Source organism: Eriocheir sinensis, unplaced genomic scaffold, assembly GCF_024679095.1.
Source record: "Eriocheir sinensis breed Jianghai 21 unplaced genomic scaffold, ASM2467909v1 Scaffold215, whole genome shotgun sequence".
NCBI classification, from domain to species: Eukaryota; Metazoa; Arthropoda; class Malacostraca; order Decapoda; family Varunidae; genus Eriocheir; species Eriocheir sinensis.
In genome coordinates this window covers 278264-285000 of record NW_026111516.1, presented here as the reverse complement: position 1 = coordinate 285000, position 6737 = coordinate 278264, and the positions used below count along the sequence as shown (strand labels likewise).

At 42.2% G+C, this 6737-nt stretch overlaps 1 protein-coding gene across 1 annotated transcript in view; it reads right to left on the bottom strand.

Annotated features, from left to right (window-relative positions):
* LOC126990858 (SH3 and cysteine-rich domain-containing protein 3-like) overlaps positions 1 to 1036 on the bottom strand; it is a 23215-nt gene extending 22179 nt beyond the window's left edge. Inside the window, exon 1 of the mRNA XM_050849511.1 lies at positions 1 to 1036. This exon is cut by the window's left edge and continues 836 nt beyond it. The gene's annotated coding sequence lies outside the window, so the exon portion shown is untranslated.
* Between the last annotated feature and the right edge of the window lie 5701 nt (positions 1037 to 6737).

Sequence of the window (6737 nt, the reverse complement as noted above, 5' to 3'; positions counted from 1 at the left end):
AGAACACCTGCATATTTTACAAACTTAACAAAATTTGTTTCATCAGTGGTCAATTCTGAATATGAGCTCCAAAGAATAATCAAGAAGATCGACGTGCTGCAAAGCCTTGGGTAAGTACTTCATCAAGCCACAGTTTCTTAGGCAGAGCAGAAAACTTTTTCTCTTCCATTTGTTCTTCGCCTGTTCCAAAACAGATTTAGTGTTTGTTCTCACATCTTGGTGGCCCTACCTACTGTTTTCTATTTTTTGTCATAATGTGTACTTGATATAAATTAGTATTCATTCCTAACTTAATGTTTTGCCACTTCTATAACCGTTATTGATTTTTTATTATTTTTTAATATTACCATTGTCACAATTATTATTACAATGATTTTTGTTACGATCAACATTTTCATCCTCCTCCTTGTCACCATCGGTTTAAGCATAACGCCACCGATGACTCACCAAAAAATATCACTCAAGAAACCACATTTCACAATTGCACCCTAAAAAAATCCAACAAAAGTCTGGCGTATATAAACTGTTTACTAATTCCAGAGAAAACACAGTTTGCTTAACAAAACCAAATAGTTGTAACAAACCGAAGTCAGAACACACCAAACAGCAAAGAAGCAGAAAATAGGTACGATGGAGTAACATAATATTTTTTGCTTGCTAGTAGTATTTCCCTTTCATAGGATATATTCTAAATATACAGTTGCGAATAAGTGTAATGGCCCATCAAAGCATAATTAACGATGCTGTTGAATTTACAAATTTTCAACCAAATCCGAGTCCATTAGTAGTCATTCATGACTGTAGACAAAAGGTTTTGGAGTTCTTCCGAGCAGGACGTGGGGATGACTCGCCCTGAAGTTGACGCTGAGGTCTTTTAGGCAAGGCTAAATAACCCTACACGATTCCCCTTCCTGCTCGCTCTGATGGAATTGCCTCAATAAACGAAATACGACATAAAACATGTTCTTCTGTCTTGTTTATCAATGGTGAATGCTCTGCACAGAGAAAGTGATGCGACACATCGTTTTTAATTGGGGCCAATGTTCCAACTTATAACGCAACTGAATACTTTCATTTTAATTCAAACTCTTAACATTGCTTAAAAGATTATGATTGTACTTAAAGTTAAAGGTTCACTTGTTGGATATATATATATATATATATATATATATATATATATATATATATATATATATATATATATATATATATATATATATATTTATATATGTACATATATATATATATATATATATGTACATATATACATATATATATATATATATATATATATATATATATGTATATATATATATATATATATATATATATATATATATATATATATGTACATATATATATATATATATATATATATATATATATCTAAATATATATGTATATATATATATATATAGTGTATATATGTATATATATATATATATATATATATATATATATATATATATATATATATATATATATATATATATATATATATATATATATATATATATATATATATATATATATATATATATATATATATATATATATATATATATATATATATATATATATATATATATATATATATATATATATCAATGGGGCATACGCCGGGGGGAGCGTCGCCTCGCCCACCCTACGACACCAAGCCCGGGGTCTCTCCGGGCGAGTCTCCATCCAGGCCCCCTTCTCACCCCGAGTACCTCCCGGCAGGATCTATCGACTTGCTGAATTCACGAACTCCGTGGGCGTCCCCATGGCCTCCTCCACTCAGAATTGTCTCTTGCAGAGAGAACCCGATGAGCAGGATCAGCTTCCGGTAAACGTGTCACGTGCCCATATAGCCGGAGTTGGCGTTGACGGACTATACAGGTAATATATGTCGAATCAGTCTCACGGAGTAGTCGCCGGTTTGACACAAATCATTCCAGCGATATCCCATGATTCTGCATAGACACTTATTACCAAAAGCATCAATCCGCCTCTCCACGTCTACATTTAGTGTCCATGTCTCACAATCATAGAATAAGACAGGGAGCACAAGGGACTTGAAGATCCGGATCTTTGTCCCTCTGCACAGGTATCGACAGCGCCATATTCTCGTGTTAAGCGAGTCCATAACACCGTGGGCCAGACCAATCCGTCGTAAGACTCATGGTCAGACTCACCGTTCTTATGAACTACGCTTCCAAGATACGTGAAACTTTCTGAGATCTCAATGTCCTCGCCACATGCATTAACAGACTGTACTGTGTCATCCAGCTAGCCTCCAAACACCTGTACCTTGGTCTTGGCCCAGGAGACCTGAAGTCCCAAGGGCTTCGCTTCCTCGTGGAGTGCCTCGAGAGCCATCACCAAGACCTTCAGCGACTCCGCTAGGATTACTACATCATCAGCAAAAACAAGGTGAGTGACCCTGGTATTGCCAATGGATGCTCCGCAATGACTCTGGTCCACAACTCTGCCCAGTACCCAGTCCATACAAGTGTTGAAAAGCGATGGGGTAAGGACACAGCCCTGCCTCACTCCCGCATTCACGGGAAAGAAGCTGGAGAAGCCCCCCACACACTTCACAGCACTCTCTGTCCTAGAATACAGGCCAGTCAGGAAAACAATAGTCCTTGCAGGGATCCCTCGGAGTAGCAGAGAATCCCAGAGTGCTTCACAATTCACTGAATAAAACACCTTCTTGAGATCGACAAGCAAGCACCTCCTGTCGAAACTCACGTCGGCGCCCCACCAGTACGCGAAGCGCTAGGATACGGTCAGCTGTTGACTTACCAGGCATGAACCCAGGCTGTTCAGGTCTTTGCAGCTTCAGCAGCTGGCTGCGAATTCGCATCAGCAGTAGATGAACAAGTACTTTGCCTGGCACACTGAGCAGTGTAATACCACAGTAGTTGTTGCAGTCCTGGCGATCCCCTTTTCCTTTCCAGATAGGGACGACCAACCCCCTCTTCCAGTCAGGAGGAATAGTACCGGACCGCATGCAACCCGTGGATCATGGCCTCACCTCCAGCTTTGAGCAGCTCCGCGCTGATGTTACAGGCGTGGGGTAAAATGCCGGTGGCCTTTCCAGAGAGGCAGGGCTTTCGTCAACGAATGGATCAGCATCCATCATTTACAACCCAGCAACTGGAAACTGCTACTGGAGGGTCCATGTACAGCTGCTCAGAGTACTCAGTCCAACGAGCTCTCTGCCCATTCATGTCTGACACGAGAAAACCATCAGTTGTTCGCATAGCGCTCACCTGAACAGGGATGGGTATTCGTATTCGGTATTCGTATCTGAATACATTCGAATACCATATTTAGGTGTATTCGTATTCGTATTCGAATAGATATTGATAGAAATCAAAGTATTGTCATTTCGCATTCGAATACAAGGAAAGAGTATTCGTATTCAGCAAATAATCTGACGAATACTTCAATTATTATCAGAGACAACAGCCGTTGTTCCTTACAACTCAACCTCCTGGGTGGGCGTGTAATGGTTGTGTACAGTACAGGTTCGCTTTTTGAGCTCATACTACTGTTACATAAAATTAGAACAGTGCTAAACACAGTAGCGTCAAGAAGGTATTTTCCAATGAAAAGTATTTATGAATGTATTCATGAATACTTTCAAAAATATTCGTATTGTATTCGAATTAAAACCAATTCAGTGTATTCGAACTCGTATTCGTATTCGCTTTCGTATTCGAATACTCAATTTTCTTATTCACTCCATGCCTGCACCTGAGAGGGAGACTCGGGCAGAGCTTCTTCAGGGCTCGATAAGCAGTCGGAGGTCATTCATTTAGATGCCCTCTCCTCCTCAGTGGAGCTCTAGTCCTGCGACAGAGCCCTGTGGTCCGATTTCCAGTAAGTCTGTCAGCGCGAATTTCCTCAATATTCTCTAGCGTGTCCGCCGAGGCAAATCTACTCCTTGATCTCGGGCGCTCACCAATGCACTTCCTGACAGCTCGAAGAGTCTCACGTTTGAAGGACTCCCACCGTTCTACAGGGTCTTCAAGGGTGATGAGCACATTGAACCGATTAAGACTGCCACTGCGTACGCCTAAGCACATCTATTATTCGACTTACCAAAAGTTCTTTCATCCATTGTAAATATCAAAAACTTTGCTTTTCTAATTTTTCCAGAGACTTCTTTTAAGCCAAAATATCTCCTCCAATTTCACTTTTTCATCTTTCCTCCTCTCCTTAACCCTGGCAGCACCGCCGTCTCAGCTATCTCTAAGGCTGAACTCTTCTCTCAAACTTTCTGTAAAAATTCCACTCTGGATGATTCTGGGCATATTCCTCCTACCATCCCTCCTCTGACTCCTTGTACTGTTATTAAGATTCTTAAGAATGATGTTTTCTATGCCTTCTCTGGCCTCAACTCTCAAACGGCTTATGGACCTAATGGAGTGCATCCTATTGTCTTAAAACTGTGCTTCCGTACTGACACCCTACCTGGTCAAACTCTTTCGCTTCTGCCCATCAACATCTACCTTTCCTTCCTGCTGAAAGTACGCCTTCATACGGCCTGTGCCTAAGAAGGGTGATCGTTCCTATCCTCAAACTACCGCCTATAACAGCTTCCTCTCTTTCTAAAGCTTTTGAATCAATCCTTAACGGAGATTCAAAGCACCTTCCACTTCTGATCTTCTATCTGATCGCCAGTATGGGTTCCGCAAGGCCTTCTGGCGATCTTCTTGTTCTCTTAACTGACTCTTGGTCATCCTCTCTTAGCCGTTTGGTAAAACTTTCTCAGTTGCGCTGAACATATCGAAAGCCTTCGATAGTCTGGCACAACTCTTTGCTTTCTAAACTGCCCTCATACGGATTATATCATTCTCTCTGTTCCTTTATCTCCAGTTTCCTGTCCGGCCGTTCTGTCTCAGCTGTGGTAGACAGTCACTGTTCTTTCCCTAAACATATCAACTGTGGTGTCCCACAGGGTCTTCCTATTATTCATCAATGATCTTCTTTCCATAACAAACTGACATATTCACTCGTAGGCTGACGACTCCACTCTGCGTTATTCAACTTCTTTCAACAGAGGACCCTCTCAACAGGAATTGCATGATTCCAGACTTGAGGCTGCAGAGCAACAACCTCTGACAGCTATCATTTCCGATTGGGTGAAGAACCTTTCATCCTTCAATTCCTCAAAAACTCAATGTCTCCAAATATGAACTCGACACAGTCTTCCAAACACCTATCCCCTATTCTTCGACAAAACTCAGCTGTCACCTTCTTTTACACTAAACATCCTCAGTCTCTCCTTAACTCAAAATATTAACTGGAAACTTCACATCTCTTCTCTTACTAAATCAACTTCCCCGAGGCTGGGCGCTCTGTTTCGTCTCCGCCAATTCTTCTCACCCGCACAGTTGCTATCCATATTCAGGCATCTCACGTGTTGTTGTTGTTGTTGAGAGGGGACTCCACACATGCACAGCTCTCTTGGACAGAGAAGAGTCTAAGGCTCTTCGTCTCATCATCTCCCCTCCTCTTACTGATAGTCTTCTACCTCTTAATCCACCGCCATGTTGCCTCTCTTTCTATCTTCTATCGACATTTTCACGCTGTCTGCTCTTCTGAACTTGCTAACTGCATGCCTCCCCCCTCCGAGGCCACACTGCACGACTTTCTACTCAAGCTCATCCCTTTACTATCCAAATCCTTACACTTTGAGTTAACCAGCACCTTCACTCTTTCATCCTCCACGCAGGTAAACTCTGGAACAATCTTCCTTCATCTGTATTTCCTCCTGCCTGACTTGAACTCTTTCAAGAGGAGGGTATCAGGACACCTCACCTCCTGAAATTGATTTCTCTTTCAGCCAGTCCTCTGAACGCTTTTATAGGAGCAGTGGTAGCTGTAATTTTTCATTACTGTTTCCTTTTTTTTCAAGTTGTCCCTATGCTGTAAAAAAAAAAAAAAAGCCTGGTCCTTCATCCTCTCGAGATGGAACACAGTATTATTGCATCTCGAGATTCTTCTAGACCTGACATGTAACAGCAGGCGTTCCAACAACAGCTATGCTCGTTGCAAGTACTCAGCACTCAGGTTAGCCCTGCAGTTCTGGTATCCTCCAACGAGTACTTACGAGATGTGGTCAATCTTCTTAGCCACCCTCCAGCATAGCTATACAAGTTCAGGGTGCATCTCTGGTCTCTGGTACAAGGAACCCACAATTCTCAACCTGCTGGATCTTGCAAAATTTAAGAGTAGAGAGCTGTTGATGTTCTTAGTACCAGAACCTTGGGGACCAACAAATGTCATGTAGCCAACCCTGTCCAATTGCCAGTAGTAACATTGAAGTTACCCTAATACAATGAGTGTGTCCCAGGGAGGGGACTGGTGTAATAGGAGTCTGGTACAGCGAACATCTCCTTCTCTTCCGTTTCCGCATCTCGGTAGCAGCGTACACTGCAACAAGAGACACAGAAGCCCAGTGTGTGCTTCTGCCTCACTCGCATTATACGCTCGTCAACTGGAGTAACCCCAACCACAAATGGAGGCAGTTGGCTGGAGATGGCCATAGCTACCCCTGGAGATGGAACCATTGCTCATGCCGGACCAGTAAAGGTGTACCACCTTCTACTGATCTCGCTACTGCCAGGCCTCCTCGTCTCAGAGAATGTACTATGTCCTCTCAGCCTTCTGAGCTCATTTGATAGGCTAAAGGCTTACAGGAGGCTAAAGAAAAAGCAAAACACGCCAGAAAACATTTG